The following is a 15,544-nucleotide window of genomic DNA, read 5'->3' on the forward strand; positions in this document are numbered from 1 at the left end:
AGTAACAGACTTTATGTTACACCATTTGTTTCAGCCACTCTGTTAAGTCCCTGGAAACGTACTTTGTATATGTAAGGCCCCATGCACACGACCGTGTTTTTGCGGCCGCAATTCCCCGGAAAATACACGGGAGAATTGCGGCCCCATTCTTTTCTATGGGGCCATGCACACGACCGTAGTTTTTGCGGTCCTTGCACGGCCCGGGAGCCCGGACCGCAGAAAGAACGGGCATGTCCTATTACGGCCCGGTTCTGCGGTCCGGGCTCATTGAAATCAATGGCGGCCGCCATGTGCATGTCCCGCGATTGCGGGCGGCCTGTGGCTGACAGTCCGCTGACAGTCCGCAGCCGGCCGACCCGAAAATCACGGCCATGCACACGGCTACGGTCGTGAGCATGAGGCCTAAGTCTCCTCAAAGGGGTCCCGTAATAATCAGGTCCTTTGTCAGGATGGTAGTGTGGTTAAATGGATTTACATGGGGGTGTATGTGACAAGTGTGATGAATGTGTGTGTAGTGTGATGTTGAATACATCTGTGAGAAGACGTACATATCAAATTGTTGAAACTGTATGGCTCCCAGCCCAGAAGTAATATCCACTTCATAGAAGACGATATACACTCAGTGCAAGGAGGAGCAATTGTGTCTATATTGAATGTGCACTCAATACCATTACCCAGTACAATAGGGAAAACTTTGAATACTGTATTAGAAAATCATTTATATTTTCCTAAATTCACTGCCAGACATTGATATTGTGTGTAAGGGTCCATAAACCAGTTGTATGCATTGCCAGACTGGCATAAGGTGGGAATCAGTACAGACTGATTTCTAGCACATGTGATAATCCGGCATATACACTTTGATGTAAAATAACATCCAAGTAATTAAGTCTGTAGTAGTATAACATCAGACCGCTGGATTGAATACCGTTGTAATATAACATCCTGTATTCATTGAATGACCCTGACACTTATCCCAAGTGCCACCTGTGTCGTAGTAGTAATTACAGTGAAGAACATTGGTATTGGATCAGACCCAGAGCCCCTAAAGAAATCATCACCAACATACATAACAGGCCCCTAAACTACAACAGAGTGAACGGCTGAGCGGGGAGGATAATATATATATGTTACCAAATATAACTTGCATGTGAAACCATTGCAAAGTGCTAGAGGAAAGAGTTTGGGATATATGCTACATCACAGGCTGTATGAACTGAAAGACACACCCCGGCAGCAAGTGTTCTGCATAAGTGAAAGAGACGAAGGGTTTGTAGAAGTTTGAAATGAATGTGACCAACTCCTGCTTGAATCAATGGAAGTTCATGAATGTAGATTGTGTTGAAGGATTTGCTCTTGCAATTTGTGGATTGGCAGCATTTTGTCTGTTCTTGATGTTCAAAACAGTGAGGGATCAGAGAAAAGGATATCCCACTGCTAGAATAGTCTGAAGGAACGACTTTTGATATTGATAGTCTTTCTGAAACTGTAAGATAGATTGTCTGAGATATCTGTCAACAGACTGAGGGTATGTTCACACGAGGGCGTCCGTTACGGCTGAAATTACGGGGATGTTTCAGCCTGAAAACATCCCCGTAATTTCAGCCGTACCGGCATGTGCAGGCGCTTGAACGCCGCGTCCATTACGGCCGTAATTAGCGCTGCTATTCATTGGAGTCAATGAATAATGGCTCCAATTACGGCCAAAGAAGTGACAGGTCACTTCTTCTACGCGGGCGTCTATTTACGCGCCGTCATTTGACAGCGGCGCCTAAATATACGCCTCGTGTGAACAGACAAACGTCAGCCCATTGCTTTCAATGGGCAGATGTTTGTCAGCGCTATTGAGGCGCTATTTTCAGACGTAATTCGGGGCAAAAACGCCCGAATTACGTCCGTAAATAGGCCGTGTGAACATACCCTAAGGCCTGTCTGTTTGGAGCTGGGGAGTTTTCCGGAGACTACCCTACGCCCTCTGACCATGGGGTCAGAAAATAGTAAGACAAAAATGCGGGACAGCCCTGAGACGTGGGTCTCTGCCATCAAAATAGTAGAAAGAGCAAAAGGATCTGAGGCTGTGAAGGATTGTAAAAGAATGTTTAAAATGATGGGAGTTGGGTCCTATGGCACATTAGCAGAATGTGATTGGAAAAGATTTATGACAAATTGTGTTGGATGGTCGAAAGACAATAATATGGTGGAAAAAGCCCAAATGTGGTATGAGGTAGCACAGAGAGTGAGTAACACAGAACATAAGAGTATGGAAACAAATCATGGAATAATGTATGATTTATATGACCCTTTAAGTGAAAAGCTCCTCACTAATGTGTTAACCCCTTTACAACTGCCAAACAGCCCCGCAGCAGCAACTGCGCCATCTCCTTATCCTGAAAATAGCAAGAAAGGCAGCTGCTGGACATGTCCACACTGTGGGCAGCAGAACCCCCTCACTGCAGGATATTGTGTCAGTTGTGATACGCAGCGCCCCACTAGATTGTTTCCGTTAGTATCAAGTATCCATACACACAGGGGACCAAAACCAGTAGATGTAGACGGGCAACCAGTACCTGGGGCAGTAGGGGAAATCCAGTCACATGAAGCCACTGTGTATCGCCCCTGGAGCCCGGCTGATTTACTAGCTGCATGTAACACACTCCCAGACCCACGTAAAACACCCAGCGCTTTCCATAGAAAGCTGCGAGCAGTACATCTAGCTTACCGTGCTACATGGTCAGATATGGAGAGCCTGGTAGAAACAAAGGGAGGGGAAGTGCTCAAAAATCAAATTCAAGCTGCTATTACAAATCCCGTACCAGCAAATAAAACCAATGAGCAATCAGGACTAGAATACCTGAACGCTATGCAGCCCTGGGTAGATGCTACTCAACAGGATCCAACTGATAGTTTTATGTCATTTTCCCAAGATGTTAAACAGTCAGTCCCTGATTATGCCACAACTTTACAGCAGCAGTGGTTAGATCACGGGTATGAAGAAGGTGATGCAAAAGACTTGCGCCTACTAAAAATAACTTTTATGTCCGGTCTTAAGCCGGCAGTACAAGAAGCTGTTAAAGATCCCGCCCCGACTGGCGTACATGCCAGTTTAATGATTTAGTAAGCATTGCAAAAGGTGCAGAGTTAGATTTAGCTCCTAAAAGAACCCGTCTCGCCCCGATGCAACAAAAGGGGGGCTATAGAGGAAGAGGCAGGGAACAAAAAGACACTTGGAGAACCCAGAGAAGGGATCTTAGCCAGATTACATGCTGGAATTGTGATAAGAAGGGTCATTATTCAGCCCGATGTCCCTCCCGTCCAGTTGAGCCTCCCAATTCTTTGATTGCTGCATAGGAAACTGGCAACCCTGATGTCTCCCTCTGCCCAGTGCTCCCCCCGACAGGTCCATCATTGATGGTGCCTGTTACTTTACCCACAGGGGAAAATACCTCTTTTCTAGTAGACACAGGGGCAGCCAGAACTGTATTACAAACCAAATATGTACCGGCAGAGTTGTTATCACCAGACTATATAGATTGTGAAGGGGTGGAGGGAACATAATTTCAGTTACAGTTAACAAAACCAATGCGACTGAATATACATGACACACAATCCATTGTCTCCCGTGTGTTAGTGTCACCACACACTCCCTACAATTTATTGGGGACAGATGTACTCAGTGCCCTGGGAGCAGCATTGGACTTTTCTTCTGGCCCAGCTACATTAACCTCTGCCATTCCAGAGTCCCTGCTATGCAAACTCCTTAGTATGGCAAGTATGCCGGACACTGAAAAAGCCCCCAGTACCCCTCCCCTTTGGTTGGCAGACATCCCAGAAAAACTATGGGCACAAGATAAGATGGATGTAGGAGTTTTAAATGTGCCGCCTGTACAAGTAAATTTAAAACCAGACATGCAGAACCGTCCTGTATGTATAAACCAATATCCTCTGAGTCCACAGCAAGACGCTGCTATAGAAAAGGATATTAACTCCTTACTGGAAAACAATCTCATAGTGCCCATAATCTCACCTTCCAACACTCCTCTTTACCCAGTAAAGAAAAAGACACTGCCCGGTCAACCTGTACAGTACCGGATGGTACATGACCTGCGGGCTGTGAATGCTGTGACAATAATTAATACACCACAAGTGCCCGACCCACATCCCCTGCTCAACCAGGTCCCCGACACTGCAGTCTATGTCACAGTTATAACCCACATCCCCTGCTCAACCAGGTCCCCGACACTGCAGTCTATGTCACAGGTATAACCCACATCCCCTGCTCAACCAGGTCCCCGGCACTGCAGTCTATGTCACAGGTATAACCCACATCCCCTGCTCAACCAGGTCCCCGGCACTGCAGTCTATGTCACAGGTATAACCCACATCCCCTGCTCAACCAGGTCCCCGGCACTGCAGTCTATGTCACAGGTATAACCCACATCCCCTGCTCAACCAGGTCCCCGACACTGCAGTCTATGTCACAGGTATAACCCACATCCCCTGCTCAACCAGGTCCCCGGCACTGCAGTCTATGTCACAGGTATAACCCACATCCCCTGCTCAACCAGGTCCCGGCACTGCAGTCTATGTCACAGGTATAACCCACATCCCCTGCTCAACCAGGTCCCCGGCACTGCAGTCTATGTCACAGGTATAACCCACATACCCCGCTCAACCAGGTCCCCGGCACTGCAGTCTATGTCACAGTTATAACCCACATACCCCGCTCAACCAGGTCCCCGACACTGCAGTCTATGTCACAGGTATAACCCACATCCCCTGCTCAACCAGGTCCCGGCACTGCAGTCTATGTCACAGGTATAACCCACATACCCCGCTCAACCAGGTCCCCGACACTGCAGTCTATGTCACAGGTATAACCCACATCCCCTGCTCAACCAGGTCCCGGCACTGCAGTCTATGTCACAGGTATAACCCACATCCCCTGCTCAACCAGGTCCCCGGCACTGCAGTCTATGTCACAGGTATAACCCACATACCCCGCTCAACCAGGTCCCCGGCACTGCAGTCTATGTCACAGTTATAACCCACATACCCCGCTCAACCAGGTCCCCGACACTGCAGTCTATGTCACAGGTATAACCCACATCCCCTGCTCAACCAGGTCCCGGCACTGCAGTCTATGTCACAGGTATAACCCACATACCCCGCTCAACCAGGTCCCCGACACTGCAGTCTATGTCACAGGTATAACCCACATCCCCTGCTCAACCAGGTCCCCGGCACTGCAGTCTATGTCACAGGTATAACCCACATACCCCGCTCAACCAGGTCCCCGACACTGCAGTCTATGTCACAGGTATAACCCACATCCCCTGCTCAACCAGGTCCCGGCACTGCAGTCTATGTCACAGGTATAACCCACATCCCCTGCTCAACCAGGTCCCCGACACTGCAGTCTATGTCACAGGTATAACCCACATCCCCTGCTCAACCAGGTCCCCGACACTGCAGTCTATGTCACAGTTATAACCCACATACCCCGCTCAACCAGGTCCCCGGCACTGCAGTCTATGTCACAGGTATAACCCACATCCCCTGCTCAACCAGGTCCCGGCACTGCAGTCTATGTCACAGTTATAACCCACATACCCCGCTCAACCAGGTCCCCGGCACTGCAGTCTATGTCACAGGTATAACCCACATACCCCGCTCAACCAGGTCCCCGGCACTGCAGTCTATGTCACAGGTATAACCCACATACCCTGCTCAACCAGGTCCCCGGCACTGCAGTCTATGTCACAGGTATAACCCACATCCCCTGCTCAACCAGGTCCCCGGCACTGCAGTCTATGTCACAGGTATAACCCACATCCCCTGCTCAACCAGGTCCCCGACACTGCAGTCTATGTCACAGGTATAACCCACATCCCCTGCTCAACCAGGTCCCTGGCACTGCAGTCTATGTCACAGGTATAACCCACATCCTCTGCTCAACCAGGTCCCCGGCACTGCAGTCTATGTCACAGGTATAACCCACATCCCCTGCTCAACCAGGTCCCCGGCACTGCAGTCTATGTCACAGGTATAACCCACATACCCCGCTCAACCAGGTCCCCGGCACTGCAGTCTATGTCACAGGTATAACCCACATCCCCTGCTCAACCAGGTCCCCGGCACTGCAGTCTATGTCACAGGTATAACCCACATCCCCTGCTCAACCAGGTCCCCGGCACTGCAGTCTATGTCACAGGTATAACCCACATCCCCTGCTCAACCAGGTCCCGGCACTGCAGTCTATGTCACAGGTATAACCCACATCCTCTGCTCAACCAGGTCCCCGACACTGCAGTCTATGTCACAGGTATAACCCACATCCCCTGCTCAACCAGGTCCCCGACACTGCAGTCTATTTCACAGTTATAACCCACATCCCCTGCTCAACCAGGTCCCGGCACTGCAGTCTATGTCACAGGTATAACCCACATCCCCTGCTCAACCAGGTCCCCGGCACTGCAGTCTATGTCACAGGTATAACCCACATCCCCTGCTCAACCAGGTCCCCGACACTGCAGTCTATTTCACAGTTATAACCCACATCCCCTGCTCAACCAGGTCCCGGCACTGCAGTCTATGTCACAGGTATAACCCACATCCCCTGCTCAACCAGGTCCCCGGCACTGCAGTCTATGTCACAGGTATAACCCACATCCCCTGCTCAACCAGGTCCCCGACACTGCAGTCTATTTCACAGTTATAGACTTAGCCAATGCTTTCTTCTCCATCCCGCTGGATAAAGAGTGCCAGCAGTATTTTGCATTTACACATAGGGGAAGACAGTATGCTTGGGTAGTGCTGCCACAGGGTGCCGCAAACTCCCCTGATATCTTCTCACGTACCATGAAAGATATTCTGGACACCTGGCAGCCCCCCAATCAGTCCTCAGTTCTACTGCAATATGTAGATGATTTGTTACTTTGTAGTGAGAGTCTGGAGAACAGTGAAACAGATTCTAAATCACTATTAATGTTCCTAGAAGAAGTTGGCTGTAAAGCGAGCACAAGCTGCAATTATGTGCCAAAACAGTTGTTTTCCTTGGTCACTGTATTTCCCAAGGTATGAAACACTTAACCCCTGACAGGCTGGAAATCATACAGAAACACCCAGTCCCTAGAAACCCTAAACAATTGAGGACTTTCCTGGGTTTAATAGGGGACTGCAGAGCCTGGATCAGGGATGCCTCTGCTATGATGCAACCATTATATGACTGTCTCACCTCTGACCCATTTGTACTGTCACCTGAGGCAATTGACAATTTTCACTCCCTGAAACTGTCACTGACTACAAGGCCAGCACTGGGACTTCCTGACTACAAGGCCAGCACTGGGACTCCCTGACTACAAGGCCAGCACTGGGACTTCCTGACTACAAGGCCAGCACTGGGACTCCCTGACTACAAGGCCAGCACTGGGACTTCCTGACTACAAGGCCAGCACTGGGACTCCCTGACTACAAGGCCAGCACTGGGACTTCCTGACTACAAGGCGAGCACTGGGACTCCCTGACTACAAGGCCAGCACTGGGACTTCCTGACTACAAGGCCAGCACTGGGACTTCCTGACTACAAGGCCAGCACTGGGACTTCCTGACTACAAGGCCAGCACTGGGACTCCCTGACTACAAGGCCAGCACTGGGACTTCCTGACTACAAGGCGAGCACTGGGACTCCCTGACTACAAGGCCAGCACTGGGACTTCCTGACTACAAGGCCAGCACTGGGACTCCCTGACTACAAGGCCAGCACTGGGACTTCCTGACTACAAGGCCAGCACTGGGACTTCCTGACTACAAGGCCAGCACTGGGACTCCCTGACTACAAGGCCAGCACTGGGACTTCCTGACTACAAGGCCAGCACTGGGACTCCCTGACTACAAGGCCAGCACTGGGACTTCCTGACTACAAGGCCAGCACTGGGACTCCCTGACTACAAGGCCAGCACTGGGACTTCCTGACTACAAGGCGAGCACTGGGACTCCCTGACTACAAGGCCAGCACTGGGACTTCCTGACTACAAGGCCAGCACTGGGACTTCCTGACTACAAGGCCAGCACTGGGACTTCCTGACTACAAGGCCAGCACTGGGACTTCCTGACTACAAGGCCAGCACTGGGACTCCCTGACTACAAGGCAAGCACTGGGACTTCCTGACTACAAGGCGAGCACTGGGACTCCATGACTACAAGGCCAGCACTGGGACTTCCTGACTACAAGGCCAGCACTGGGACTTCCTGACTACAAGGCCAGCACTGGGACTTCCTGACTACAAGGCCAGCACTGGGACTTCCTGACTACAAGGCCAGCACTGGGACTTCCTGACTACAATAAGCCATTGACTCTGTTCTGCCATGAACAGGCAGGCCAGGCCTCTGGAGTATTAGCCCAAGATCATGCAGGCCGGATGCGACCTCTTGCTTATTACTCCCTTGCTCTGGATCCCATTGTACTAGGATCCCCGACCTGTATACGCGCTGTCTCAGCAGCAGCAGCTTTACTGGATAAAGCAACAGATATTGTACTCCAACATGACATTATTGTGCAAGTCCCTCACGCAGTGCAAGAAATGATGAACAGTCAAGACAAAACACTTATCAGTTGCAAGACTTACTAAAATTGAACTTACCCTTCTGTCCCCTAATGTGACTATCAAACGTTGTGTTGTTCTGAATCCAGCTACACTCCTGCCCCTAGATTCTGAACAAAAGGAGGGAGGAGTGGGGGGACAGGGACATGGACACCCCCTTATTTTTCAACTATCGACTGATGATGAACTATTTAATTTTGAACATGACTGTCAAAGCCTAGTGGATATGGAATCAAACGGCATAAACAGTATATTTGATGTTGCTCTGATTAACCCTTATGCTGAGTATTTTGTAGATGGATCTCGATATTGGAGCGAAGACAAAGGACATTTCCTCACCGGGTACGCCGTGGTCCACAATGGTAAGGCCGTCATACAACAGTCCCTGCCCTCCAGCAGCTCAGCTCAGGAGGCAGAACTAAAAGCACTCGCTGAGGCGTGTAAATTGGGTAAGGGACATCGTGTCAACATATACACTGACTCCAGATATGCCTTTGGAGTTGCACATGACTTTGGGACAATATAGAGAGCCAGAGGGTTCTTGACCTCGGCAGGTAAACCTATAAAGAATGCAAAAGCAGTAGAAGAACTTTTAGAATCACTGCACATGCCAGACCAAGCAGCTATAGTCAAAGTACAGGCCCACACTAATAAGGGTATGTTCACACGGCCTATTTACGGACGTAATTCGGGCGTTTTTGCCCCGAATTACGCCCGAAAATAGCGCCTCAATAGCGCTGACAAACATCTGCCCATTGAAAGCAATGGGCAGACGTTTGTCTGTTCACACGAGGCGTATATTTACGCGCCGCTGTCAAATAACGGCGTGTAAATAGACGCCCGCGTAGAAGAAGTGACCTGTCACTTCTTTGGCCGTAATTGGAGCCGCTATTCATTGACTCCAATGAATAGCAGCGCTAATTACGGCCGTAATTGACGCGGCGTTCAAGCGCCTGCACATGCCGGTACGGCTGAAATTACGGGGATGTTTTCAGGCTGAAACATCCCCGTAATTTCAGCCATAACGGACCCCCGCCGTGTGAACATACCCTAACAGTGATCTCCTATCAAAAGAGAATGAGGCTGCGGATGCAGCGGCAAAGGACGCCGCTGCTCTCCCTCTGATGATTGTGAAGCCTGTTTTACAACCCATCACAGAGACCCTGTTGCGTGCTTTCCAGGACCAAGCACCCCCTCAAGAGCGAGCAGAATGGAAGGAGAGAGGTGCAGCAATAGGTCTGGGACAGTTGAGGCATCTTAATTCTAAGGTTTGCCTACCAAGAGCACTGTATCCAATGATGTGTGCCCTAGCCCATGGGAAAACACACTGTTCAAAGGGAGCTATGAGCCAGCTAGTGTTACAGACATGGCATGCTCCAGCCGCCAAATATACAGAGGGCTGCATGACATGTGCACAACACAACCCAGGTAAAAGCACCAAAACACCAGCTAAACACACTCCTAAGTCCTACTACCCCTTTCAGCGATCACAGGTGGACTACATACAACTACCTAAGGTGGGAATGTACCAATATGTACTTGTTTGCACTGATTTATTTTCAGGATGGCCAGAAGCTTTTCCAGTGGCTAAAGCAAATGCAGATACCACAGCAAAGAAACTGATAGCGGAGGTAGTGTGCCGCTATGGAGTACCAGAGACAAGTGACAGAGGTACTCACTTTACCCAAGAACTATTGAGGAACATATTAAAAAGCCTTGGGATAGAACAAGCATTTCACACTCCCGATCACCCACAAAGCAGTGGGAAGGTAGAAAGACTAAATGGAACTTTGAAATTAAAAATCCAGAAGGCCATGAATGAAACTTCTTTACCGTGGACACAATGTCTACCCCTGGCTTTATACTCTGTAAGAACCACGCCAAGAGGGAAGGATAAACTTTCTCCCTATGAAATATTGTTTGGAAATATGCCAAAGACAGGACTGTATTTCCCTCAGCAGTTACAAAAGCATTATGACAATATGACCACGTACTTGGCTGCCCTACACAAACAACTGGAGAGAACACACAAACTAATCCTTTCTTCTATTCCAGATCCAAACTTTCTTTCAGGTACCCACTCACTACAACCTGGAGACTGGGTGGTAACAAAGATACACAACAGGAGCAGTCTGGAGCCAAGGTACAGCCAACCAGTAGAAGTACAGCTGGTCACCGCCACATCAGTGAAGCTCCAAGGTACAGCCAACCAGTAGAAGTACAGCTGGTCACCGCCACATCAGTGAAGCTCCAAGGTACAGCCAACCAGTAGAAGTACAGCTGGTCACCGCCACATCAGTGAAGCTCCAAGGTACAGCCAACCAGTAGAAGTACAGCTGGTCACCGCCACATCAGTGAAGCTCCAAGGTACAGCCAACCAGTAGAAGTACAGCCGGTCACCGCCACATCAGTGAAGCTCCAAGGTACAGCCAACCAGTAGAAGTACAGCTGGTCACCGCCACATCAGTGAAGCTCCAAGGTACAGCCAACCAGTAGAAGTACAGCCGGTCACCGCCACATCAGTGAAGCTCCAAGGTACAGCCAACCAGTAGAAGTACAGCCGGTCACCGCCACATCAGTGAAGCTCCAAGGTACAGCCAACCAGTAGAAGTACAGCTGGTCACCGCCACATCAGTGAAGCTCCAAGGACGAGCCAATTGGATACATGCAAGCCATTGCAAAAAGGTTATCAGCCCAGATGACGTCGCCTCGATCGATGATGTTGCCCTTGGCAGGGTTGGTGTTGATGTTGCCCTTCGTGGGGACGATGACTCAAGTTCTCAAGGAGGAAGTGGACAATAAATTCATAAAACATCATCAAATTATAACAGCATTAACAAACTTATCTGATTGTTGGATATGTACACACAGTCCTATAAGTTCAAAATCCATGCCATACATGGCTGTGCCCCTTAGTGAGAAAGAACTTCTTAACACTACATGTTGGGATCCCTCAAAGGTAAAGGATAACACAAAAAGGTATACATGGTCTAATACCAGTGTGCCCTTACCCATAGCAGGATGGATGGAGGATCCCTGGTGGCAGGTAAATCTAACCCTGATACCTGGTAAGGCACTGATTCTCACACAAAAGGAAAATGGGTCCCTAAAAATGTCACTAAAACACTGACACTAGGTGAGATCCCCATAAAAGGCATAAAGATAAGCTTCAATAAAACCCAACAGACCTCAGATGTATTTAGACCAAGCCTGGTAGAACGGTACATACATAATGGTAGTTGGGAATACGGCCATTTCTTCCCTTCAGGAAGTAAGACTGATTGTAAACGTTATCCAGGGTATATGGAAGAAACAGACTTACAAGGGAATGAAACGATGTATTGTGGATGCACAGGAGTATACCATGGGTCTTTGGGAACAAATTGTCCTTGGTGTGTATTACAGCAGTCTTTTCCCTTAGTTCATTTTGCTCATATGTTAACCCTAGGAAGTATGCAATGGTTTGACCTTCCCCATGACATATATATAGTGTGCGGACATAATGCATATAAATGGATCCCGCAGACTACCACAGGTACCTGTACCCTAGCTAGGTTACAGTCTGCTACCTGGACATGGGACAAGGATGCACTTCCTTATGATAAAGTACCAAAACATATGCTGTACAAAAAGGAGGGAAAGCAAAAAGCCCACCCATTGGTACACTTACCTTGGCACACCAAGTTAGGATATGCTCTATCTATCTTTGGAGGACCAATTAGAAATGCACATAACATAGAAAAACTAGCAGAGTTGTTTGACAATATTACCGAATTAATATTTGATGCTTTAAATGTATCTTCAGTACTTACCCGACAGCTTATTACTGTTACTAACCAACATACACTTGTGCTAGATTACTTAACTGCAAGTCAAGGGGGCATGTGCCAGATAGTGGGTCCTGCATGCTGTCATTATATAGATCCCCAAGGGACAGTACAGATTAAACATGATATTGAACAAGCAAAGCAATTAAAGGAGGAATTTAGGAAAGCCAATTCTGAAGAAGATTGGAACCTAGATTGGCCAGACTGGTTGTCATGGCTGAACCCGGCCTCATGGTTCAGAGGCATTGGAGGATGGGCTGCAGGACTCATGGTTCAGAGGCATTGGAGGATGGGCTGCAGGACTCATGGTTCAGAGGCATTGGAGGATGGGCTGCAGGACTCATGGTTCAGAGGCATTGGAGGATGGGCTGCAGGACTCATGGTTCAGAGGCATTGGAGGATGGGCTGCAGGACTCATGGTTCAGAGGCATTGGAGGAAGGGCTGCAGGACTCATGGTTCAGAGTCATTGGAGGATGGGCTGCAGGACTCATGGTTCAGAGTCATTGGAGGATGGGCTGCAGGACTCATGGTTCAGAGGCATTGGAGGATGGGCTGCAGGACTCATGGTTCAGAGTCATTGGAGGATGGGCTGCAGGACTCATGGTTCAGAGTCATTGGAGGATGGGCTGCAGGACTCATGGTTCAGAGTCATTGGAGGATGGGCTGCAGGACTCATGGTTCAGAGTCATTGGAGGATGGGCTGCAGGACTCATGGTTCAGAGTCATTGGAGGATGGGCTGCAGGACTCATGGTTCAGAGTCATTGGAGGATGGGCTGCAGGACTCATGGTTCAGAGGCATTGGAGGATGGGCTGCAGGACTCATGGTTCAGAGGCATTGGAGGAAGGGCTGCAGGACTCATGGTTCAGAGGCATTGGAGGATGGGCTGCAGGAGTCATGGTTCAGAGGCATTGGAGGATGGGCTGCAGGACTCATGGTTCAGAGGCATTGGAGGATGGGCTGCAGGACTCATGGTTCAGAGGCATTGGGGGATGGGCTGCAGGACTCATGGTTCAGAGGCATTGAAGGATGGGCTGCAGGACTCATGGTTCAGAGGCATTGGAGGATGGGCTGCAGGACTCATGCAAGGCGCTTTACATATATTACTCATAATATTGATTATATACGTTTTTGTTAGATTAGTAGCATGTCTGATACCTCTGCTATGTAAGAAGGCTAAGAAAATTGTCTATCATAAGCCGAAACCTTTTAATCAACAATACCCTATGTCACAGGGATTTTATACACAAGGCCAGAACCTGGTGAATGGGTGAACACCCCACCATGTAACACTAAGTGTGTTCATTTATTAAAGCTTTGCCATTTATATCTTATATACATGTTAGGACTTTTATACAGGGCATGCTGTGATTGTTATCACCATAAAAATATTGACAATGGTAGAGTCCAACAAATCCAAACAGCCGTGCAGACGAGCAACGACGGGACTTGTCAACGCACTGACGGGACCCTATACCCAAACCTGAACTCGGTGATAGCATTATATTATTAGTAGTGGCCCTATTCACTATTTTGTTTGAAGTTTATAATCAGATAATTTTTAATCTCTGTATTTTAATATGAGAAAAAGGGGGGTTTGTGATGGATGGTCAAATTGTTTATGTTCTCTGTATTAAACTACACTATGAATTATCCAGCAGGAGGCCGGATTATGAAGACATGTATTCTCCATCTTGTAATGATCTCTTTCTGGTTCTGTTTGAATCACAAGGGAATAAGTTATTACTTTGTGTTCTTTTTCGTGGCCTTCAATACTGGTAGATCGGAGTCTGGCAGAACGCCTAGACCTGAAATAATCATTATATTTCCAATGAATTCTTTATCTCAGTATTTCACACACACACATATATGAAATCATCACATAGCCTTATGAAAACCTCCTACATTTCTATTGTTTGTAGGCCAGGATTTGCAGATGTTAGAAAGATCACGTGACCTCAGTGGGAAGGTACCCTGTGACGTATTTTCAGTCTACGTGTAAAATGTTATGATTGGTTGTTCCATGAGAGGTAACACCCTGGTTAGAGGGTACGCCCTGAGGGTATATTAACCTATGTATCTTGATAATAAATGAGAACATTGATTGAGACGACAGATTGCTATTGTCTTTATTGATCTCCCGGTGCACTGCTGATACTTCAATTACCATATTTGAATACCACCTGACAAAGCAGAGGGAGCCCATTAGAGCACCCATCCCAAAAGGTGCTACCTGGAAGGGGTTTCTTCGACAGTATGCATGGTGTATATATAGTGTGTGTGTGTATGCATGGTGTATATATGGTGTGTGTGTATGCATGGTGTATATATGGTGTGTGTGTATGGATGGTGTATATATGGTGTTTGTATGCATGGTGTATATATGTTGTGTGTGTATGCATGGTGTATATATGGTGTGTGTGTGTATGCATGGTGTATATATGGTGTGTGTATGCATGGTGTATATATGGTGTGTGTGTGTATGCATGGTGTATATATGGTGTGTGTGTATGCATGGTGTATATATGGTGTGTGTGTGTATGCATGGTGTATATATGGTGTGTGTGTATGCATGGTGTATATATGGTGTGTGTGTGTATGCATGGTGTATATATGGTGTGTGTGTATGCATGGTGTATATATGGTGTGTGTGTATGCATGGTGTATATATGGTGTGTGTGTGTATGGATGGTGTATATATGGTGTGTGTGTATGCATGGTGTATATATGGTGTGTGTGTGTATGCATGGTGTATATATGGTGTGTGTGTATGCATGGTGTATATATGGTGTGTGTGTGTGTATGGATGGTGTATATATGGTGTGTGTGTGTATGCATGGTGTATATATGGTGTGTGTGTATGCATGGTGTATATATGGTGTGTGTGTGTGTGTGTATGCATGGTGTATATATGGTGTGTGTGTATGCATGGTGTATATATGGTGTGTGTGTATGCATGGTGTATATATGGTGTGTGTGTATGCATGGTGTATATATGGTGTGTGTGTATGGATGGTGTATATATGGTGTTTGTATGCATGGTGTATATATGGTGTGTGTGTATGCATGGTGTATATATGGTGTGTGTGTGTGTATGCATGGTGTATATATGGTGTG

The sequence above is a fragment of the Rhinoderma darwinii genome, chromosome 6 (genome assembly GCF_050947455.1).
Source record: "Rhinoderma darwinii isolate aRhiDar2 chromosome 6, aRhiDar2.hap1, whole genome shotgun sequence".
In the NCBI taxonomy this organism is placed as follows: domain Eukaryota; kingdom Metazoa; phylum Chordata; class Amphibia; order Anura; family Rhinodermatidae; genus Rhinoderma; species Rhinoderma darwinii.